The sequence below is a fragment of the Macaca mulatta genome, chromosome X (genome assembly GCF_049350105.2).
Source record: "Macaca mulatta isolate MMU2019108-1 chromosome X, T2T-MMU8v2.0, whole genome shotgun sequence".
Lineage (NCBI taxonomy): Eukaryota > Metazoa > Chordata > Mammalia > Primates > Cercopithecidae > Macaca > Macaca mulatta.
Window position 1 is genome coordinate 136,429,836 of NC_133426.1, and position 24,300 is coordinate 136,454,135.

At 50.0% G+C, this 24,300-nt stretch overlaps 1 protein-coding gene across 18 annotated transcripts in view; it reads left to right on the forward strand.

The window, feature by feature from the left end:
• Window positions 1–3,393: 3,393 nt before the first annotated feature.
• The window catches only part of BCORL1 (BCL6 corepressor like 1), a 78,105-nt gene continuing 57,198 nt past the window's right edge, over window positions 3,394–24,300 (forward strand). For 4 of the 18 annotated variants that reach the window (XM_077989581.1, XM_077989592.1, XM_077989589.1 and 1 more), the window contains exon 1: window positions 6,028–6,155. The gene's annotated coding sequence lies outside the window, so the exon portion shown is untranslated. Of the gene's footprint in view, window positions 3,781–4,322; window positions 4,727–5,065; window positions 5,177–6,027; window positions 6,156–7,778; window positions 7,849–24,300 lie in introns of those variants that run through there. The other 14 variants (XM_077989582.1, XM_077989593.1, XM_077989585.1 and 11 more) reach the window with 10 other exon arrangements.

Genomic DNA, 24,300 nt, shown 5'->3' on the forward strand with positions numbered 1-24,300 from the left:
CTAGAGAGCTCACAGTGTAACACATGGTCACTCTTTCCTGCAGTTTGCACAGCTCTTTCTGTTTCCCCGCCCCGCCCCCCTAACCCGTTCCCTTTCAAGACAGGTAACTTAGAATGAGCCCTTTGGCAGTCCTGAGATCCTAAGTTCCAAAACTAACTTCACCTTCAATTGATTGAGGTGCAGGGAACAAAGGGACAACTAGAAGCTTCAAATTTGCTTCATTCTGATAACTCTAAAGATCTAACCACTGGAATTTTTCTGGGGGGGTGGGGGGCGGGGTGGGGGCATAGGGCTGGGCTGTTTTACCAGCGAGACAAGGGCTCTGATCACAGAACAAAGCAGAGGATTAAACTAATTACCTATGGATTTAGTTAGAGGTTGGTTTGGGGCCTAAATTACCCTGGGACCCCCGAAATGTCCTGCTTTATCTAGTAAGTTTCAGGAGGGCAGAGCCCAGGCCCGTATCACCCTTAGGCCTCTGTGCTACACCTAAGGAGTTTGGTGATGCTGACACTGATAACTCCTGCATGGTCGGGTGCAGTGGCTCACACCTGTAACCCCAGCACTTTGAGACCCTGAGACTGGAGGATCACTTCAGTCCAGCAGTTCAAGACCAGCTGGGTAACATAGCAAGACCTTGTCTCTACTAAAAGTGAAAAAAAAAAAAATTAGCTGGGTGTGGTGGTGGTGGTGCATGCTGTAGCCCCAGCTACTTGGGAGGCTGAGGCAGGAGGATCGCTTGAGTCCAGGAGTTTGAAGTTGCTGTGAGCCATGATTGCACCACTGCACTCCAGCCTGGTCAACAGAGTGAGACCCTGTCTCAAAAAAAAAAAAAAATCCCCAAAAACCAAAAACAAAAAAACTCCAGCATGAATCCAGTAGTTTACAGTATACAAAACTCTTTCCCATCCGTACCTCATTGCTCACGGGATGTTCCTGTGAGGGAGGTAGGGCAGGTACGTTGATATCCATATTTAAGAGGTAAAGAGAAGACCAAAATACAGTCCGTGGTATCAGGCTGGCACTACTCAGTCAAATGTCAGGGATTGCTTGAGGTCCCATTGCTAGCGATGGGTAAGGAAGGACTAGGACCTGGTTCTTAGCACTTTCCCAAACACCCCTCTTTCCATTACACCAAGCTGCCTCTCTGAGAGTCCAGGCCTTGGTCAGTAGATGTTACTGATGGGAGAAACAATTAAGAAAAGCAATCTGCCTGAAAAAGACTATTTTGGCATTACATGGAGGCGCTATACCATACTGAAAAGAACCCTGGATGTAGAGTTAGGACTACTGGGGTTGAGTCCTGGCTCAGGAACTCACCAGCCATGTGATCTTGAGCAAGCCACTCACAGATGCTCATAGACTCAGTTTCCTCAATTACAACATGGAGAGTTATAGTGAGAAACAAATGAAATAACACAAGTGAAAGAGTTTTGTAAACACTCCAATGCTATACAAAGGTAGGTATTATTATTATTATGGTTATGTTGTGGTTCTAGCCTCAAATAAAATAATCATTAATATCTACATTCTTCACAAGGTTTCCCACAGCTCTCCCCACCCTGCTCCTTGGTTTCCCATCATCTCCTGTAGGGCAGGAAGCCTGGCCCCCAACAGGAAAGGGCTCAGAGGAGCTAGAGCTTCAGCCAGGAAATAATCATCTTGCCCCAACCTTCGTTTCGCCAGATAAATGAGGCAGCCAAATGGTGAGACACGGACTAGTGCGAATCGAGGTGTTCAGGATCTGTTTCGGCCTCAAACCAAGGAGCAAAGTAGCCCTAACGCCCTAAGGGCTTTCAAGAAATGGAGATTTAGTAATTTCTGGGTTAATTAAAATCAGCGATGACAGTAAACTCAACTTAAATCAAAGCAGAATTGGTGGGGTCTGCATCATTAGGCCCCACGGAGGCGATTTCCTCCCTAATAATGCATTTTGAGTTCACATATTGATTGGCTTAAACAGATCATTTCCAAATCTTCACGTTCCCCTTGATGCAACTTAGGCCAAATATTTTTAAGGGGTGTGTGTGTATGTGTGTGTATATGCGGTGTGCAGGAGTAGGGGTGGGGTGCATGAAAGGTTAGGAGTAGCCAAGTAGAATGTCTTGAGGAGAGGTTCCCAAAGCAAAATAAAATGGCCAGCGCCATGTCCACGTTGCTGGCAATAGCTTTTGACGGTGGTGAGCACAAGCAAGAGGGGTCCTAGAACACCAGGCCTCAGGCAACAGCAAAGCCACTGCAGCCTTAGATAGCTTGCTCCAATGCTCACCCACATCCCTCACACCAGGTGAGGGAGACATACCAGGCAAGGCTCAACTGCCATCTCTAAAGTACTTCCAAAGGAGAGAAGACACATCCAAGCTAAGAGATGGAACCTCTGGGCCTAGCAGGATCGAGGTGGGGTGGGGAGGAGGAGGAGGAAGACATTAATCTGGCAGGGCTTCCTTCTAGTCCAAATGACCCTCTGACTTCCTCAGCATGGATAAATATATAACAAATAATATCAATATATCTGCACATAAAGACTTTTTTCGAATTCCTGCTATTCATTTCAAATTCCGTTTACAAAGCACTGAATCCTCCAGGAACTGCTGGGCACCTCCCCTAATACCCTCTAGGCTGAGGCGATGCCTTTGAAGTCCCTATCACGGGCTCAGGGCTGGAGCTGCTAAGAAACACCCTAAGACTGAAAGCAAATCGGCCGGCAGCTTCAGCTTCTTCGCAAGCTGCTAGCTGCTCTCCTCGGAGTCAATGTAAAGTCATCAGAGTTCGAATGTGGACCGCAAGCTTCTCAGCCCTTCAGTCCCAGGGATGATCTGGGATGTAAACACACACGAGGGTTTATTCCTTTGGCCAGGCAGAGAGTCGTTAGGGTAAAGGGTAAGGGTCAAGGGGGCTCGGATTGGTGACTGAGGAGCCCAAGGAAAGCCGGCAGAAGCGAGTCCTCTTAGAGCTGGGCTTTTGGCTCCGAATCGTGCAGGCTTCCCACTTTACACAGACCTTTCATCCCCTTCCTCCTTCTTCCTCCCTCGGGTCTCTCGCCACCCGCCCCCCACCTCGCCTCCATCCCCAGATGCCTCCACGCCCAGGTGGTGTTGCCCACTGAGGGTGGCCCAGGGGGTTTGCAGCCGGGGAGGTTGCCACCACGGGTGGGCCGCCCCGGAGACGAGAGGCGAGGCGGCGAGCCCCGGCATTTTCCTTTCCCCAGCACCTGTCCCACTTCGGCGCCGGGGCTGGGGCTGCGCCCGCGGGCGGCCTCGGAGCCTGAGCGCCAGAACCACGCACTGAGGTCGCCCAGGGTGGGGAAGTAGGGGGCCGGGGGAGGGGCGGGGCATCCGGCGGGGACGTCTTCCCCACCGCATGCAAGACCCTTTGCGCCCCCCCAACATACACTGAGGCTAAAACAGGGGGAAGAGAGTCACACAGAGCACGAGCGAAATCGCTCGCTCTCCGACCCGAACAGCGCGTTGCTCGACCCCCCCCCCTTCCTGGAGCCGGGGGCTGGCCGAGGAAGGTGGCTCCGTTCTTCCCCCGTGGCCAGTGCGGGGTCTGCGGCTGCCCGGCGAGGTTCCGGCTTCCCCGGGCTGGCAGGGGGAGCCCCGAGAACTGCAGGCCCGCCCCCCCTTCCTCCTCCTCCTTCCCCTCCTCCCCCACGTGTCCTCCCGGAGCCCAGCGGCCTGATCCCAGCACCCCCCGCCACCTCCCTCCTCCCGCTTCGCCCGCTTCCCCGGCGGCGTGGAGAAGAGCAAAGTTGCGACAGCGGCTGGGGGCTCTGCCCAGGTAAAGGGGGCGCCGTGAGGCGGGGGTGGTGGGCGAACGGTGCGGCCCTGCGGCGGGGGCGGGGGGAGGATAAAGAAACTTGCTTCCCGCGGCCCCCACCCCGCGTGGGTTCCGATCTTGCGTGGAACGAGCCCTCGTGGCGAGTCGCGGCAACACCGCCGGGACCGAGGCCGGCACCTGGACCCGGACCCGGACCGCGCGCTTGGGTCGGCTCGGCGGGCGCAGGCAGCGGGCCAGGCCAGCACCCAGGCAAGGGCGGGGTGGGTGGCCGTACACCGGACCGAATCGGGGACTCCAGTGGCGTGGGCGCAGGCCGAACCCGGACCGGGCCGAGTTGGGTGGCGAAGTAGGACGTGGATTCGGGGGCGGGGCGCGGCGGGAGGGGGAAACCAGGCCTGGCCGGACTGGCCTGGGCGTGGGGGCGGGGGGCGAGTTCGGGGCACTTGCTGGGCTCTGGACCGAGCGGTAGGGCGGGGCGGCGCTAGGGGCTGGGCCGGACCCGCAGGGAGAGGGCGAGGGGAGGGAGAGCCGGGGGTGGAGTAGGGGCGTGGAGTTGTGGAGCGGGGTCTGGCCTCGGCCGGGGGCGAAGGTAGATCGGCGGGGCCGCGAGCGGAGGGAGGGAGGCCCGCGGCAGCGCGGCGGCAGCGAAGGCCAGCTTCCGCGGAGTTTGTGCCCGGGCTTCCCGGGCTCCGGCCGCCTCACGCGCACAAATGGGGCTAGGGGACTGAGTGGTAAGCAACTCCGAGTGTTAGACGGTGATCGAGCGGCGATTCCGGGAAAAGCGAGGAAAGACACCGTCTGCGATTATGCCGCACCCCCCACCCACCTCTTAGCATCTGGATTCTGCTCTCATAGTGGGGGCCGCGGACCCTCCCCGCCACAGTCTTTTTACTCTCCAGCACTCCCACCTCCTTTCCCCTTCTTCAGCCATCTGACTCTCCTAGGGGTATGTGTTTTTGGGGGTGGACGGCGACGGGGGTGGGGGATACTTTCCTTCCCGCGGCGACAACCTAGTTCGTATCTTATTCCTACAAGGTAGCGTCGCTTCGAGTCGCGTGGACATTGGGGTTTAGATAATTTACCCCCCACCCAAGCGATTTAATGGCTGTTAAGCAAAAGGCGAATACCTGGATTTCCATGGCAGGGATGAGGTTTGAAGATTGGGATTCAACCCCAGCTCACTTCCACTACCAACCCCTCTTTCTTGTGAGCCACTTCCACGGGTATCCAAACCTGGGGGGGAGGGGGGACGGGAGTATTAATATGCTTCTCTATTTCTACACAGGGTCGGCGTGAGGAAGGACGGCTAGCCTTGGAGGGAAAGTAGCCACCAGTCCAACTCGGGTCACCCCCACCATTATTTCGGTGAGGGGGCAACGCTAAGAAGGGGATACTGGTGGGTAGGGGCCCAGTATAAAGGAGGGGGCTGGGTAGTTGTCCCCAGAGGGACTCCGTGTCTTGGCGGGGAGACAGAGAGGCGAGCCCCGGCTTCAGGGGAGGGGTTCCGGGGAGGGAGATGGGGGGGTGGCGACGACGGTAGAGGGGGGCGGGAAGAAGGGGGAGTCACGCCCTGCCTGCAAGGGGAGCCTCCCTCAGGCCCCTGGGAGAAGGGGACTGAATGCGTCTGTTCTCTGCTGCCCAGCAGAGGAGATCTGGGGTCTCGAGATTTGCACACTGGATGGGCACCAGTGGCCTGAGAAAGTCAGGTCGGGGCATAAGGTGGAGAGCGTTGGAAGAAAGAGAGGGAACCCCTCGGCCGCGGCCCACTGACCCTCTCCCTTCCTCAACCTCCCCCTTCGAGGGGCGTCGAGGCGGGGGGGGCGACGTGGGGCTCCTGCAGCCCCGCAGATTGAGCGCCTCCGCCTCTCTCGGGAGTCTAGCTTTTTGCCCGGCTTGCTGCAGCCACTGCTGCCTCCCTCTCCGGAATCCGCTCGGTCCTCTCAGCGATCCCCTCCTCCTCTCCTCCCCTCCCAGTGTCACCGGGGCTGCTTGGCTCTGCCCCCTTCGCCGCCGCTTGCTCCCTGCTTTCGTCCCTCCCTCTCTTGCTCGCTCCCTCCCTTCGCCTCCTCCTCCCCATTCCCCCCCACCCGCGTAGGCGGCATTCTGGGAGTTGTAGTCCGGTGGCGCGGGGGTTGGCGCCGCCCGCGGACCCAGCCGGACTCCACTTCCCGTCGAGCCCTGCGACCGGCACCCACTCCACCAGGCTTCGCTCGCACACAGACACACACACACACCGCTCTCCCCCTCACTCTTTCGCTCGCCGCGGCTGCTGCCAGTGTGTGGCTCTGTCTCTCCTCCGCTTTGCTGAGCCCTCCCTTCTTCCTCTCAGTTCCTAGAGTCCGACCGCCGCCGCTGCCGAGAGAGAGGAGAAGGAGGTCGGTGGCGATAAGGGGCGGAGGGCGGCATCAGATCGGGGCAGTATTAGGCGGGTGGCGGTTAAGAGGGAGTAAGAGGGAGCCCGGGTGGCGGCCTGAGCCTCCCCGCGGAGCCGACCCGGGAACAGGTGCGTCTTTTTTCTCTCTCCCCCAACCCCTCCACCCCTTTTGACTCCCCGGCTTTTTCGTATCCCCCCACCCGCTTCTTTCTATCTTAAGCCTTTCTCCAACCCTGTTCCTTCTTCTCCCTGCGGCCGCTCGGCTTGCCCCCCGGGGGCGCCGTCCTCTTCGTGTCCCCGGACGTAGCGCTCCCTGGAGCTGGCTCTGTCTTCGCCCCTCCCTTCGGGACAGCTCCCCTCTACTTCCCACCTTCGTACCCCATCCCCTGACTTGCCCTACCCCCTCCTCGACCCCCTTCTCTCTTAGCCAGGTGAGACTCGTTCGCCACGATCCGAGAGTCTTCTTCCCGGCTGGGCGGGGGTCTCCATGGAAACGGGGGTCGGTTGATCCTGGGGGGGAAACCATAGGAATTACCCCACTCCTCAGAAAAGGAGGTGGAGGCTATGGTCTTGTTAACTACCTGACCCCAACCCCCGATCCAGGGATCCGACGATCCGAAGGGAGGCTGGCTAGCAGGGCAGGGCGAGAAAAGGTTTTTTTTTTTTTTTTTTTTTTTTTTTTTTTTTTTTTTGGGGGGGGGTGTCCGTGATGAAGTCTTGAAGAGACCAGGAGAAAATACCCTCCAACCTCAGAGGGGAGGTGCGACGGGTGCTCTTCAGGGCTGCTTTCTTCCCGGCGCTGGGGTGCGGGAACCGTAGGGTAAGGGGTACCCCTAGGTGGCGGCGGGGCCTGGGTTCGGGAGTGGGAGTGCTGTGATGGGGGCAGGGGCAATTATCCGAGTCCCTGGAAAAAAGGCGGGGGATGACTTCGGAGCGCCCTGGCTCCGCTGCCCTCGCTCTAGGGGCGGGGGCCGCCGGGCCGGGCGCGGCGGGGAGGGGGCTTAAATTGAAGGAAGATGAGATCGGGGGCAATTCACACTAGCACCGGCAAGCCAGAGGGGAGATCCGGCGTGCAAGCCCTCCACCCGCTTCGCGCCAGGCCTGGAGGCAAGGGGTCGGCGAGCGAAGCCGAGGGCTGGAAGGAGGGAGGCTCCGGTTACGGGGCCGGGTTTCGGGATCAGGGGCAATCCCCCGGCCCTTGGAGAAGGAGGGAGAGGGATGGCCGCGAACCCCAGGGCTCCCCCACCCCGGGTCCTAAGGGGCGTGAGGAACGGACAGCAGGCCCAGCGGAGCTGGATTCGAGCGGATCGCGGCCGGGGAGTGGGAGGGCTTAGTGGTGGGCTTCGGGGGGAGCAGTCCGGCGGCGGGGCGGGCGGGCGGGGCGTGGGGCTCCGGCGGGCGGCGGGGCGGGGCCGGGGCGGCGCTGCTGCCGCCGCCGCTGCCGCCGCCGCCGCCGCTGCTGCTCCTGCTGGGGCCGCCGCAGCCGTTGCCGCCGCCGCCGCCGCCGCTTCTGGGCGGGGAACGGAGGCCAAAGAGAGTCCCGTGCCGGAGCAGAGGGCGCAGGCGGCGCGCGGTGGGGAGGGGGCCGTCCTGGGGGCGGGGGCAGGCGGGGGGGTGGAGCCCCCGACGGGGGGCGGTACGAGCCGGGACGACGACGACGAGGAGCCCCGGGGGCCGGGTGCATGGAGGACGAGGTGCTGGGAGAAGGAAGGGGGGTGTGGGTCCCACGACGGGCCTCGTGGGCTTGGCTTCTCGAGGTTCGGCTTCGGGACAGAGCCCTGCAGGGGCGCCAAGAGGCCGGGGAAGGGATAGGGAGGTGAACGGGTCGGTGGAGGGGGCCCTCCTCGCCGGGGTCCCGCCGAGAGGAAGGCTGGGCCAGAGGGACGTCCGGGGCAAGGCTGGGAGGAGCCGGCCGCACCTCGGCTGGGGATTTCGCGTTATGGAGGTGCGGGAGATTGTTGTAGGGAAAGACGTGGTCAAGGGGAAAGGTGGGAGGGAAACACTGCAAACCCGGGAGGCCAACAGCACAGGCCCGTGGGGGTGCCCTTCTATTCCGCTCGCACCTCCTCCCTCCCTGAGTGGAAGCACTATGTTTCGTTTTATTGTTTTGAAATTTTCAATGTTGGCTGATCGAAACTGTCGATGGGGTGATATTCATTCTTGATGTCTCCTGAGTAGACAGTAAGCACAGGCATCATTTGGCGAGCAAGCATCTAGCCCAGGGTTTAGAGGCTCTTTACGTTAGTGTGGGAAGGGGGCCCGGTAACTTTGTGCCACAGCTTGACTACTGTTAAGGCAGTTTGGAGGTCGTCCCTTTGGTACAGAGGTGGAGTACAATTGCAAAAATATTCAGTGAGACTTCTGGAGATGAGTTGTAGGTTAGCGTTACAGTGGTTAGCCCTGTGGTTCTTTCAACTTAGAAGGCTCTTTCTCAAAAGCATGCCGTTGAGTTACATGGGAAAATAAATGTGGATGTATTTGGGGTTGGGAGTGGATTAGGTTGATAATAAAATTTCAAGGTTGGAAGGGAGTTTTAAGGTTATTTACTTTTCTGTTGATATGTCCTGTCCTTGAATGTTGGAATTCAGGGAGCTTTATTATGGGGAAGATGGTAGATGGCACAGTGGAGGATGTCTGGTGCAGAGTTTAGGGTACTTTAATTGGATGGTGATGTCACCATGTGGTACTAAAGATGACAGTATGTAGGAGAGAAATTTGGGGGATTCCATTGGGGATTAAATGGGATAACCTAATTTTAAGAATCATCCCGGGGCTCCAAATAGAAGCAAAAGGCTGGGGAGGAGCCTGTACAATTTTGATGGAGGCGAAAAGTTAGTAGCAAAGACTGAGGGAGCTGGGAGGAGCAAGGGGCTTGGTGAGTCAAGTTAAGAGAATCTGAAGGTTGATAGTAGAGTTCAGGGATGTGGCCATCTTGACCAAGTCATGAGGATATTGTTAGGCGGACATCTTTTGACAGGGCAACTTAGGCAACTGCCCTTGGGGCAGATGTGAGGGATGAAAGGTACAGGCCTTGGGGCACACAGCTTGAGTAAAATTGACCTTAAGAGGGCTGATCCTGATACCAGCTTTGCAAGAAGGGTGGGTAGATTTCTTTTCTTTTTTTTTTTTTTTTTTTTTTTTGAGATGGAGTCTCACTCTGTTGCCCAGGCTGGAGTGCAGTGCCACAATCTCAGCTCACTATAACCTCCGCCTCCTGGGTTCAAGTGATTCTCCTGCCTTACCCTCCAGAGTAGCTGGGACTACAGGCGCCTGCTACCATGCCTGGCTAATTTTTTGTATTTTTAGTAGAGACAGGGTTTCACCATGTTGGCCAGGCTAGTCTTGAACTCCTGACCTCAGGTGATCTGCCTGCCCGGTTTATTTTTGTCCTGGCTGTAAGTCATTGATGAGGAAGGAGAGGGGACACTGATGTCTGAGTTCAGGAGGACTAGTTTTTGGTTTTAATTTTTTTTGGTTTTTTTTTTTTTTTTTTAGAATAGGCCAATAAGGAAGGGACAGCAAATCAAATCATTGGCATAAGGCAGAGAAAAGCTAAGGCCCCGGCAAGCTCTGCTGCTGGAGTCTGCATTGGGCAGAGTGGAGGGAGTTCTACAAGACATGATGGCTGCACCAAGAACACTCATGTGGGTCTGGCTATTTTGATTTGTCAGGAAAGTGTAGATAAAGAGGGAGGATCCCTTTCTCAGTGACATAGACATTCTTGGGAAGAAAAGAGGGGTCCTCCAGAGGGCTCTGCTTCATTTGTGATGCAGTTCATGAAATAGAAAAAAATGGGCTGGGTGCCGTGGCTCAGGCCTGTAACCCCAGCAGTTTGGGAGGCTGAGGCAGGCAGATCACTTGAGGTCAGGAGTTCAAGACCAGCCTGGCCAACATGGTGAAACCCGTTTCTACTAAAATCACAAAAATTAGCCAGGTGTGGTGGGGCGTTCCTGTAATCCCAGCTACTTGGGAGGTGGAGGCACAAGAATTGCTTGAACCCGGGAGGTGGAGGTTGCAGTGCACCAAGATCGCACCACTGCACTCCAGCCTGGGCAACAGAGCGAGAGTCCATCTCAAAAAAAAAAAAAAAAGAAAGAAAGAAAGAAAGAAAAAGAAATAAATGTTTAGTACGGGGATTGGAAGATCTCAGGACACTATTAGTTGGATTATGGGTTGTAGAGAAGGGCTTGTTTGAGAGAAACAGAATTATGGGAAAAAAGGACTTGGACACTAGAGAGAAGGAAGGCAAGAAGAAGTCAGGAAGAGGGCTGGTTGAGCAATGAAGGGAAAAGAAAGGTGATCATCACTGGTCCCACGTAAGGGCCAACTAAGGAAAAAGTCAAACCTTGAAATCGCCAGGACAATGTTTTCCAAAGTAAACTCTGAAGAACTCTTAAAGCTCTTTACAATTTCATGCTGGAATCACTAAGGTTGGGGCAAGAGAGAAGGAAGATATGGGGTAAAAGTAGGGTTGGGGAGAAACTGGCTTTTAGAGAGAAATACAAGCATATTTATCCATAAGGAAATAGGGAACTTAGAGATTATATACAGGTTAAAATGCAGAATGTGAGAGAAAAAGAGAGGAATTAAGAGCCAAAGGAGGAAGATATTCACTCAGATGTCTTTTGGAGCTGGTGTTAGGGAGCGGGAAAGCTTGCCTTTGACAGCCACTGCCCTGGGAGGGCCCAGGAAGCAGAGGTTAGCTGGGATCCAGGCCTTACACATCTAAACATTAATTAGAAAATTTAGACTAAAGTAAGGATACCGAATGGGGGGAGGGATTCACTGTCCTAAATAGAGTGGACTTGAAAGAAGGAAAAAGTAGGAATCCACCAGTGTTTCCAGTCTGCAGGTGGGAAGGATCCTAGGTATGAGGAGATGAGTGATGGAAATTCCAGGGTGAAACTGGATAAAGAACAGTGAGTGGCATGAGAGCCTGTGGGCCAGAATTGGAGGGTGGGGTTAGGGGCATGGAAGAGAGGCTCTAATCAGGGCTTGGACTGGAGGCCATATAGAGTAATTCATTGATTCTAGGCTGAGCTAAGCTTGGGATGAAATAGAACAGCCAAAGAGAGTAGAGAGCTGTTCTTCAGGGCCCATCAGCATCAGAATCAGAGTGAAGAAGTTCGAGGTCAAGTTTGGGTGGGAAAGTGAACACCAGAGTGGAACGGAGAGGGCGCTGGAGAAAGTGACACAACAGTTGGGGTAGAATAGGAAAAGGGAGAAGCCACTGATGATTACATAACCCGGAGGAAAGACCCTAGGCCTTCGGGTTTTCAAAGAGAAGGGAAGTTTCTTAATGCTGGAGTTTAAATTAGGTGTGAGTCCATGCTTGCCAGAGTGTTTAGTGTCAGGATGGCCAAAGAGGGAGGTAATATCTCCTTTTTGGCCACTAGGATGCTAGTACAGTATTTGATAGAATTTTACATATGAGCTAGGCTTTATTAATGCCCATTTTTGAATGGTTATCCTTAAAATAATGTAGAAATGGTTCTTTTTCTAAATTAAATCATTCCCTTTCCCACTGTTCATAACTTAAAAGCAATCTTTTATGATGAGAACTTTCTTTGGCGAACTGAAGTTTCATTCTGGTCAAGAGTAAAATTTAACTCTGTGTTTCTATCCCCATAATTCAAATATGCTGTTCTAATTTTCTTCTTTTTTATTCTAAGCAGAAGCCACCCTTTCCCCATAAAACATAAAAAGGATCTTTTTTTTTTTTTTTTTTTTTTTTTTAAAAAGGGGTAACATGCAGGCTGCATGTCAAGGTCATATTTTCCCTGGTCAATGAATTGTGATGAATTTGAATACAGCTGATGTATTATTTGTAAAATGTGGTAATTTTCAGATTTACTCATCACAGTATGTGAGGCAGGATACCTCTTCATTTGTATTTTAAGAAAACCTTAAGCTAAAGGTCCATGAGGAATCCAGAGTACCAAGGAGCAGGGAAAGCTTTGTGTTTTGAGCTTCTTTACCGTCGGTCTGCTAAGAAACAAAATTTGGTTACCTCATTACTAAGGTATGCCTAGAAATCATAGTGTTAGTGCCATTTAAGGGTACTGTTGAGTTTTGTTATAATGCTGATGTCCAGGGACAAGGAGAACAAGCAGATTTTTGCTTTTCCAAGCTTTGTAGAGAAGTGCACCATGTATGACTATGATCACAGAGGTGAGTTGATGCGCTCTATACCTGAATCCATGAGATGATTGTCTTCTGATAATGAGGCTTTACTCAGTTTAACTTGGTTGTACCACACCCCAGTTAGTATAGTACAGTGGTTCTCAGACTTGAGCTCCTCAGAATTGCCTGGGGTGGGGTGGGGCGTGGGCTTTGGAGACAGACAACCTCAGGTTAGAGTGCTTGCTCTTCTACTTCCCAGCTGTGTGGCAGGAGGCAAGTCAGTTAACTAACTTTCTCTCTCTCTCTCTCTCTCTCTCTCTCTCCTCTTTCTTTCTTTCATTTTTGGCAGAGTCTCGCTCTGTCGCCCAGGCTGGAGTGCAGTGGCACGATGTCGGCTCACTGCAAGCTCCACCTCCCAGGTTCAAGCCATTCTCCTGCCTCAGCCTGGCAAGTAGCTGGGACTACAGGCGCTGGCCCACACCCGGCTAATTTTTTGTATTATTATTATTATTTTTTTGGTAGAGACGGGGTTTCACTGTGTTAGCCAGGATGGCCTTGATCTCCTGAGCTCGTGATCCACCCGCCTCAACCTCCCAAAGTGCTGGGATTACAGGTGTGAGCCACTGCACCCAGCCTTTTTTTTTTTTTTTTTTTTTTTTTTTGAGACAGTCTAGCTCTGTCATCCAGGCTGGAGTACAGTGGTGCGATCTCGGCTCACTGCAACCTCCGTCTCCTGGGTTCAAGCTATTCTCCCACCTCAGCCTCCTGAGTAGCTGGGATTAAACGTGCCCACCACCATGCTCAGCTAGTTTTTGTATTTTTAGTAGAGATGGGGTTTCACCATGTTGGCCAGGCTGGTCTCGAACTCCTGACCTGAAGTGATCTGCCCACCTCAACCTCCCAGAATATGTTGGGATTACAGGCATAAGCCACCGTACCAGGTCTTCACTTAACTTACTTTCTTTCTTTTTCTTCTTTTTTTTTTTTTGGAGATGGAGTCTTGCTCTGTCACCCAGGCTGAAGTGCAGTGGTGCTATCTTGGCTCACTGCAACCTCCGCCTCCCAGGTTCAAGTGATTCTCGTGCCTCAGCCTCTCGAGTAGCTGGGATTACAAGCACCCAGCACCACGCCCAGCTAATCTTTGTATTTTTAGTAGAGATGGGGTTTTGCCATATTGGCCAGGCTGGTCTCGAACTCCTGACCTTAGGTGATCCTCCTGCCTCAGCCTCCCAAAGTGCTGGGATTACAGGCGTGAGCCACTGTGCCCGGCCCACTTAACTTTGTTGAGCCTCAGTTTTCTCATCTATACAATGGAGATGATAATACTAATTTCACAGGGCTGTGAGGATTACACAGAATCATCCCAGGCCCATAGTAGGTGCTCAATAAATGGGACCTATTATTATGTTATTACCTAATTTTTCTTGTTCAATTGTATCCTATTATATTATAGTAAACATGGTGGCAGCGTGAAAACTATCAACAGCTTCTTGGTGGTCCCCTTATATCTTGATTCTCTGTCCTCTTTCTTCATATTCCTGTTGTATTAGTACACATTTAGCATTTACAACGTCCTAGGAAGAAAGAGCTTGACTCATCACTGCATCCACCTTTGAGATGGAAGTGGCGGCTTCTTTAACAGCTATGCTGTAACACTGCTCAGTAGTTCAGGACAGGAACTGAGGAGTGTATATCCAGTTGAAACTTGGGAACATTTCAGGCCATGGGTGACATTTTTAAAAACCTTTGCTTTCTGAAAAGGGTTGCTGTGTTTATTTTATTTATTTATTTGAAAGTGTGCAGTGGTGTGATCTCGGCTTACTGCAACCTCCACCTCCCAGGTTCAAGTGATTCTTCTGCCTCAGCCTCCTGTGTAGCTGGGACTACAGGTGTGAGCCACCACGCCCGGCTAATTTTTGTATTTATATTTTTTATTTATTTTTTGGGAGTGAGTTTCATTCTTGTTGCCTAGGCTGGAGTGCAATGGTGCAATCTTGGCTCACTGCAACCTCTGCCTCCTGGTTTCAAGCGATTCTCCTGCTTCAGCCTTCCGAGTAGCTGGGATTACAGGCACCCACCACCACACCCGGCTGATTTTTGTATTTTTTCTAGTAGAGATGGGGTTTTGCCATGTTGGCCTGGCTGGTCTCGAACTCCTGACCTCAAGTGATCTGTCCGCCTTGGCCTCCCAAAGTCTGAGCCACCACGCCCAGCCTATTTATTTATTTATTTATTTATTTATTTATTTATTTATTTTGAGACGGAGTCTCGCTCTGCCGCCCAGGCTGGAGTGCAGTGGCCGGATCTCAGCTCACTGCAAGCTCCGCCTCCCGGGTTCACGCCATTCTCCTGCCTCAGCCTCCTGAGTAGCTGGGACTACAGGCGCCCGCCACCGCGCCCGGCTAGTTTTTTTTTTTTTGTATTTTTTAGTAGAGACGGGGTTTCACCGTGTTAGCCAGGATGGTCTCGATCTCCTGACCTCGTGATCCGCCCATCTCGGCCTCCCAAAGTGCTGGGATTACAGGCTTGAGCCACCGCGCCCGGCCTATTTATTTATTTTTGAGACAGGGTCTGGCTCTGTTGCCTCAGCCTCTCGAGTAGCTGGGACAGGCCACCACGCCCGGACAATTGTTTTTATTTTTATTTTTAGTAGAGACAGGGTCTCCCTGTGTTGCCCAGGCTGCTCTCAAACTCCTGAGCTCCAGCATTCCTCCTGTCTTAACTTCCCAAAGTGCTGAGATTACAGGCATGAGCCACTGTGCCTAGCAGAAAATATTCTTTTTATTTTATTTTTGTTTCTGAGATGGAGTCTTGCTCTATTGCCCAGGCTGAAGTAGAGTGGTGCAAACTCGGCTCACTGCAGCTTCGACCTCCCAGGCTCAAGTGATCTTCCCACTTCATCCTCCCGAGTAGCTAGGACTACAGGCCCATACCACCAGGCACAGTTGATTTTTTAAAAAAAGTTTTGGACCAGGCACAGTGGCTCACGCCTGTAATCCCACCACTTTGGGAGGTCGAGGCTGGCAGATCACTTGAACCCAGGAGTTCAAGACCAGCCTGGGCAATGTAGCAAGACCCTGTCTCTACAAAATAATACAAAAATTACCTGGGCTTGGTGGCGCCAGGCATGGTGGCGTGTGTCTATAGTCCCAGCTACTTGGGAAGCTGAGGTGGGAGGGCCACTTGAGCCCGGGAGCGCTGCTACAGTGAGCTGTGATCATGCCACTGCACTTCAGCCCGGGCGACAGAGTTGAGACCCAGTCTCAAAATAACAACAACAATAACAACAACAACAAAAACTCTTTGAGCTAATACTGTTTAATGAATGCTGTATAGATACACCTTTGAATGAGTAATATATATAAAGTTGGTTGAACCCATAGCTGAGTCTGTTCTGTTGTGAGAAAATAGAAAGAATAACCTGATAATGGTCTCTCCAAATATCTGTGTATGTAGTCCAGGAGACTTTTATAAAAGCAAAAGTTGGGTGAGGAAGAATTGTCTTTTTAAAACTATATATATATACACATATATATATATAGAGAGAGAGAGAGAGAGAGAAACCGGGTTATGAGACTGGCTAATTTTTGTATTTTTTGTAGAGACAGGGTTTCACCATGTTGCCAAAGCTGGTCTGGAACTCCTGGGCTTAAGCGATCCGTCTGCCTTGGCCTCTCAGTGTTGGGATTACAGGCGTGAGCCAGTGCGCCCGGCCAGGAATTGTCTTTAGGTGAAAAAATGCATATCATGAATATGGTATACTGAAATGGAGACACCAGAGGGCCACTGTCACAGTCTATGGCAGGGAGGACCCAGAAGCATCTCAAAAGGGATTCAGAATGTCTCATATTACAGTGATTCAACTTTAGAGTGTGAAAAAAGCACTAAATATTTATATAGTCCTGCTGAAGACCAAGATTGAGGAAAGCCAATTTGTGTTTTTGGTCTAGCAGAAATTAGAAGTACTCAAAAAATGACCCTAGCTATTTAGGGTGACATTTTGAGGTTGCTTTGCATTTTGAAAGGACTGATTAATTTCACAATGATCACTTAAGTTTTGTGTGACATCTGGAAGTTGTATAAAATCTTGTATCCAGAGCCTAGGTCTATTATAAAGCTATGATGAGGTGTTTTCGTTAAATGGAGTAAAGTAATTTTCTTACAGCAGGAAATGGAAGTGAGTACTGTTTGAATAATAGGAAAAAAGTATAGCAATGGGTAGAAAGCAAAAAGAATCTGGCGGTATGAAAATGTAAGTGAGGCCAGGCACACTGGCTCACGCCTATAATCTCAGCACTTTGGGAGGCAAAGGCAGGAGGACTGCTTGAGGCCAGGAGTTTGATTCTAGCCTAGGCAACACAGGGAGACCCTGACTGTACTGAAAAAATTTTTAAATTAGCCAGGTGTGGTGGCGCACACCTGTAGTCCCAGCTGCTTGAGAGGCTGAGGTGGGAGGATCACTTGAGCCTGAGAGGTCAAGGTTGCAGTGAGCTATGATCATGCCATTGTACTCCAGCCTGGGTTATAGAGCAAGACCTGTCTCAAAGAAAGAAACAAAATGTAAGCAAAAGATTAAAACTTTTGCATTTGACTACTTCATTCTTGGAATAGATTACCTATGGTCCTTTTTTTATTTTTTAATTTTAATTTTATTTATTTATTTTTTTTTGAGACAGAGTCTTGCTTTTGTAGCTCAGGTTGGTGTGCAATGGCACAATCTCAGCTCTGACCCCCTGGGTTCAAGTGATTCTGCTGCCTCAGCCTCCCGAGTAGCTGGGATTACAGATGCCCACCACCATGCCCAGCTAATTTTTTGTATTTTTAGTGGAGACAGGGTTTCACCATATTGGCCAGTCTGGTCTTGAACTCCTGACCTCAGGTGATCCACCCGCCTTGGCCTCCCAAAGTGCTAGGATTACAGGCGTGAGCCACCACGCCCGGCCAGCCTGTGGTCCTTTTTTAAGTGCTTTCATGTTATTCCGAATTTTTAGTAGGGACTAGTAGTTCATTCCCATTTTGCAGGTGACACGGTAAATGGACATAGAGAGATAGTCTGAGATGGCTGAGAAGTGGGGACTGGGAGTGTTCTCCAAGTTTTCCCACCGCAGTGTAGGCTATGGGTCCTAGAGTGTATCACTTTTCAAGGCATTACTAGATTAGATGGTTCTGTTTAATATTGCTGCTGTTTGAGTAGATGGTTCTGAATGGATTTTGGATGTTCCTAAACATCAGATTGACCCTGAAAAGATGGGATCCAGCACTAGTGAGGAGCGTGAAAAGGGCGTAGCATGGGTCTGGATGCTAATGCTCACAGAGGAACTCCAGGGAGATTGCAAGCCCTGGCCGCTCAGCTGAGATGACTGTCCAGCCTCCTGAGGTGACTACTTTGGGGTAACTACATTCATTTGAATGAGTAAACACTCATGCATTTAACAGGCAGTTAACATTCCTTTGTATCCAGTCTCATAAATGTTTATAGGTAAGGTTTTAGACATGGAAGTACCCAAAGAGTCTATGAAGGTGTCCGTGCTAGACCTGTGTGCCGGCAACTAGTTAGCCTTCCCACTGAATACCAGAATTAATGTATCTGGGCAAAAGATACAATATGCCTTATAAGACTGATCCCTTGGGGTAGATACCCGTGGAAATATTTGGATAGGAAAAAAAAATCCAGGGGAAGTAGAAAGTGTTAGAATAGATTTTTAGTCAGGCAAAAGTTTGGGATGAACAGCACAAAGGCCCTTCTTCCTCCTTTAAATTGCCTGGCAGATTATTTCTAGTTGATTTTGTGTGTGCAGTAGTAGAGGGACCAAGTTGGCATGAAGGGAAGCAAAGTAAAGTGTTTGGGGGCATGTCTATGGGACTTTTTTTTTTTTTTTTTCGAGACAGAGTCTCACTCTGTTGCTCAGGCTAGACTGCAGTGGCATGAACTTGGCTCACTGCAACCTCTGCCTCCCAGGTTCAAGCGATTCTCCCGCCTCAGTCTCCTGAGTAGCTGGGATTACAGGTACCCACCACCAAGCCTGATTAATTTTTGTATTTTTAGTAGAGATGGGGTTTCACCATGTGGACCAGGATGGTCTCGAACTCCTGGTCTCAAGTGATCCACCCACCCCAGCCTCCCAAAGTCCTGGGATTACAGGCATGAGCCACCACGTCTGGCCTGTCTATGGGACTCTTGAGTTTCAGGGAATGATATTTGGTTAATGGTAGGGAAAGATGAGGGAATATAGATATTGGGGGGAAAGATTGAGGAGAATTTTAGAATACCCTTATATGTATTAGATCATTAAAGAACAGTTTATTTTTATTTTTATTTTTTGACATGGAGTCTAGCTCTGTCACCCAGGCTGGAGTGTAGTGGCCTGATCTTGGCTCACTGCAACCTTTGCCTCCCAGGTTCAAGCAATTCTCCTGCCTCAGCCTTCTGAGTAGCTGGGATTACAGGCATACACCACCACGCCCAGCTAATTTTGTATTTTTAGTAGAGATGGGGTTTCGGCATGTTGGCCAGGCTAGTCTAGAACTCCTGACCTCTAGTGATCCACCTGCTTCCACCTCTCAAAATGCTGGGATTACAGGCATGAGTCACTGCACCCGGCCAGAACGGTTTAAATTGGGGTAACTTCCTCATTGGGGGCACGGGTTGCGGTATGTAATCAAGTAGGGAAAACAGGAATGTTAGTCTTCTAACACATTCTGTTGAATACACATGGAAGAAGGCAGAGTAATCAGGAGGGCAAGCTCTGTAGTAGGAGTTCCACATCTAAAGCCGGGTAAAGTTGTCCTTGCTGGGTGTGTATACATTTTCCTGTGGAAAACAATGAGCAGATTTGCCTTCACTCTAAAAGACTTCTGGGCAGAAGTCATGGCCTTTTCCCTCTAGCCCTGAGATCTCAGTGTCAGTGGTCTTTTGGATCTCCTCAGGGGTGTCTTGGATGCTGTTTTTCCCAAGTGGAATGATGAGGTGGCCTCTCCTTTTGCTGCTGTAAAGTTCGCCTCTGTCTTATGGGAGCTTTACCAAGAGCTCTGGGTCTCTATTGGAGGAGTAGGTCCCAAAGTTGGTTTTCTTTACTTATTAGTCATCACTGACCCAGCCCTCCTCCTTAAACTGTCTACTGGCCACGCCTATCCTCTCGAGGACAGATCCAGGGCCAGGCTTCAAGATGAATATTTTCCGGCTCTTTCATTTTTTTAAAGTCATAATTGCTTCCAGGTCACCAGGCACTATGAAACAAAAGGAACCTGGGGGAGCAGGACCACATTTCGTTTTATTGAGAACTTCTTAAGCTTGGGTTTCTAGTTTACTGTCTTGATGGTAGAGTCCAAGCATGAATAAATGGGTAGGTTTCATGCTATGTGTAGAAGACCGAGTTGTGTTCCACACGTTGCCAGCTCTGAGTGTTCTGCACTTAAGGGGTCTTTGGCCACAAAGGGAACTACATGATCCTGAAGTATTTGTCAGCTGCATGAACACCCTGTCTGATCATTTTCTTTTATTTATTTATTTTTTTGAGACAGGATCTCTCTTTGTCACCCAGGCTGGAGTGCAGTGGCATGATCTTAGCTCACCGCGGGCTCGACATCCTGGGCTCAAGGGATCCCTTCCACCGCAGCCTCCTGAGTAGCTGGGACCACAGGTGTGCACCATCATACCCAGCTATTTTTTTTTTTTTATTTTTTATAGAGATGAGGTCTCATTATGTTGCCCAGGCTGGTCTCAAACTCCTGGGTTCAAGGAATCCTCCTGCCTCAGCCTCCCAAAGTGCTGGGGTTATAGACATGAGCCCATGCCTGGCCTCGTCCTGTTTAAGGTTAAAAACCTCATAAACAGTGCCTACCTCAGTCAAAAACATTTGTCAGATAGATGCTCTCTCTGTTACCTCCTTTAATGTCCTTCTCTTCCTCATATGCATGATGACAACCATGCTTTCGCTTGTAATTATTGTGAAATCTGCATGTTTTGGCATCTTCATTTCAAAACAAAACAAAAAAATCCTATCCCATCTGTAAAATCTCCTTTGAGATTTTAGTGCTGCCTATCCCCTATTACTAACTCCCCCAGCCCTGACATAGGCTATAATTTGATGTTATTCTTCCCCTTTTGAGAACACATTCTCTCTAAACTTTTCTAAAATGTCTGTCTTCAGTGCTTCCCCACAGTGTTTCAGTTTGGCCCATGATGGTGAAATATTTCAGGTTCCCCTATTTCATTTTTTTTCCTTTTGGTTGTTACATGTGATGGGCTTTTCTTTTATGCTTATCATACCTGCCCTTGTCTTCCAGTGTGTTCTATTTTGATTTGTTTTAAAGATCTCTGCTTCATTATAGTTTCTCTTCCACTACCTGCTCGCCCTCAGCTTAGCTGCTATTTTTCACCATCTTAAAGTTATTGTGGCCAGGCGCGGTGGCTCACGCCTGCAATCCCAGTACTTTGGGAGGCCGAGATGGGTTGGTCACGAGGTCAGGAGTTCGAGACGAGCCTGGCCAACATGGTGAAACCCCGTCTCTACTAAAAATACAAAAATTAGCCAGGCATGGTGGCCCATGCCTGTAATCCCAGCTACTCAGGAGGCTGAGACAGGAGAATCACTTGAATCCAGGAGGTGGAGGTTGCAGTGAGCCAACATCGTGCCATTGCACTCCAGCCTGGGTGACAGAGTGAGACTCCGTCTCACAAAAAAAAAAAAAAAAAAAAAAAAGTTATTTCTCTCCCATTAGTTCTTTTTTTTTTTGTTTGTTTCCCCTGTTCTGTAGTGTGGTGATTGTCTCTGGCTACCTGCTCTTGGCTGCCCACTTGTTGGATTCATTTCCTGGGATTTTGGGCAGGCCTTTTACTTCTCTGTGCGTATGCCTCCTAAATTGAAGTTTTACATATATAAATATATTTTTTTCCAGCCACACGTATGGCTTTGGGTTGGCAGAGCACGTGCTCTCCTTTGTCCTCACCGTGAGTTGGATATATCTTTTGAGTTTTTCCCCCCAAAGTAAGGATAGCTCACAGTGGTTCCTCTGCCTTCTAGGCAGTGACCAGCGTTGATTCTTGGGCCATGCAGCTGTTCATTTCTTTAACAATTACATGGTTGTGACATCTGGGAAAATCCTTTGAGGTATTTCATATCCTTGTGCCTGTGCTTCCTGGGTCATTTGGGATTACCAGGTTTCTTCCAAGTTCCTTTTTGGAACTTTGCTTTTGATGTGATGATTTCCATCAGAGAGAGGGAGAGTGGGCGGGGTGGTGGGGGGAGGTGGAAAGGGAGAACACATGAGTACCGGTGCTTCAAGCAAAAGCCAGCATACAAGTGTGTAAACCAGCGGCACCTACCAAGTGTGGCATGCCTACAAGGCTTTTCCTTTTTGCTCACCTCTCCTGGGATACTAATTTGATTGGCTATAATAAAATAAAACAAGCCCCTAGGCCTACTGAATCAGAATCTCCAGGACTGAGACCTAGGAATCTGTATTTTGAACAAGCTCCTTGGTGATTCTGGCTGGGAAACATTGGTTGACACTGACCCTCCTGACTCCTCCCTTCTGTGAGCATTCGCGCAGGCAGGAGCCTGTTCTCTAGGGCTGCTTTAGAGGTTCCCTTTACTTTCCCTCTGGCTGGGGAAGACCAATCTTGCCTTCTTGTATAGACCATGTAGCTCAGTGTCAGTGTTCTCCTGCCCGTGTTTTATCCCTCCCCTTCTCTCCTCTCATCTGCAAAGGCTACTGTTAATTAGCAACAGTGGGCTTCAGATAGGAAGCTATCTGGGACGAAATCATGATAAAAAATTGGGAGGCAAAGATTTAAGTGGATGCTCCATCTTGAGGATCTTGTGAAAATGGGGGTATCCAGAATCAGCGTTGTTCTCTACGTGGTCATAGCACGTGTATTATATAGTAATTATTTTGATATTTTAACTTGGTTTTATTTTGTGTGTGGTTTTTTTTTTTTTTGGCCTAAAAGCTCTTTATCTAGGTGATGTTGTATGATGTTCTGTTTCCAAATGCCTGTGTTCCCCCTCTGATTTCTGTCTCAGACCCTACATACTACTAATCCTAATCCTCTCTGAATAGAACAATAGGAAACCTGAGAGTGAAAAATCCAGTGTCACTAATACCTGCTGCCTATAGATATTTAGTAGCAACTGAAACTTGTACTTTGTGTTGAAACACATCTTTTTTTTTTTTTTTTTTTTTTTTGAGATAGGGTCTCCCTCTGTTGCCCAGGCTGGAGTGCAGTGGCCCAATCTCGGCTCACTGTGACCTCTGCCTCCCGGGCTCAAGCAGTTCTCCCACCTCAGCCTCCCAAGTAGCAGGGACCACAGGTGTGCACAGCCACACTTGGCTATTTTTTGTATTTTTAGTAGAGATGGGGCTTTGCCGTGTTGCCCAGACTGATCTTGAACTCGAGCTCAAGTGATCCACCTGCCTCAGCCTCCCAAGGTGCTGGGATTACAGGCATGATCACAGTGGGGTTACAGGACACTACCCCAGCCTGAAATGCATTTTATGGCAAGAACAGCCCCTTCCATTGCTTGAGTCCTCTAATTCTTTTCTTCCCCCCCCAGACGGAGTCTTACTCTGTCGCCTAGGCTGGAGTGCAGTGGCACAATCTTGGCTCACTGCAATCTCTGCCTCCCGGGTTCAAGCAATTTTCCTACCTCAGCCTCCCGAGTAGCTGAGATTACAGGTGCCTGCCACCATGCCCGGCTATTTTTTGTATTTTTAGTAGAGATGGGGTTTCACCATGTTGGCCAGGCTGGTCTCGAACTCCTGACGTCAGGTGATCCACCCATCTTGGCCTCCCAAAGTGCTGGGATTACAGATGTGAGCCACCATGCCTGGCCGAGTCCTGTAATGCTTAGTAGAGAGAAAAGATGAAATGAGTACCTGGGGTATCAGCCAATAGGCTGAGCTGGTTTTGTTTTTATTTTTATTTTTGTTTTAGACAGGGTTTCGCTGTCACCCAGGTTGGAATGCAGTGGCACAATCTCAGCTCACTGCATGCTTGACTTCCTATGCTCAGGTGATCCTCCCACCTCAGCCTCCCAAGTAGCTGGGACTACAGGCACCCGCCACCATGCCCGGCTAATTTTTTGTAGAGATGGGGTTTTGCCATGTTGCCCAGGCTGGTCTTGAACTCTAGGACTCAAGCAGTCCTCCCACCTCAACCTCCCAAAGTTCTGGGATTACAGGTGTGAGCCACTGTGCCCAGCCAGTGTTGTTTGTTAAAATGGGGATATTCCAAGATATTCTAAGAAACAGTCAAAACTTGATTAACCAGGATGTTCAGGGAACGGGGTCCCTGTTAAAAATGTTTCTAAAATTATGCTAACCCACATAACTGTCTTTGTAATGTTAAAAGATAATTGTCAGAAAAAAGGTAAAAAATCATGACTCTCGTACAGATATAAAAATGAACACGTGTTAAAGATTTTATTTTACTCATTAATCAACAAGAGAACCAGACAGATGTTATAGCTGGTTCAAACAAAAGTCAAAAAGCACAAATTTATGTGGAGTAAAGGAACTAAATTGCAAACGGAGGCAAAAGTAGTTTTTCTACAGTGGGGAGGAAAGTCAATCCAAACTCTATGGGACAAGACAGACTTCGCATATACATCAGTTACCTGCAATTTACAGAGATGCAGAATAGCTTGAAGACAATAACCTGAGCTAAAATCAGATAGCCCAGAAGGTTATACTATAGATAGTGCATAGGTTTTTCATTGGAGTACAAAGGTTTTTCTGTAGTAAGCAAACATGGTGGATGCTTTGTGTGTGTGTCGGGGGGGTGGGTGTTGATTTTGCTTCTTGTGATTTCTCAGGGCCGTCACTTCAGTTCTTATCCAGAATTCAGTTCCGTATAACATGCATTTACTGAGTAGTTACTATATGTAAGGTGTTGTGGAGGAACAAAAGACAAAAAAGGATGCTATTTCTTTTTCTTTCTTTCTTTTTTTTTTTTTTTTTTTTTGAGATGGAGTTCCACTCTTGTTGCCTAGGCTGGAGTGCAATGGCAATGGCGCAATCTC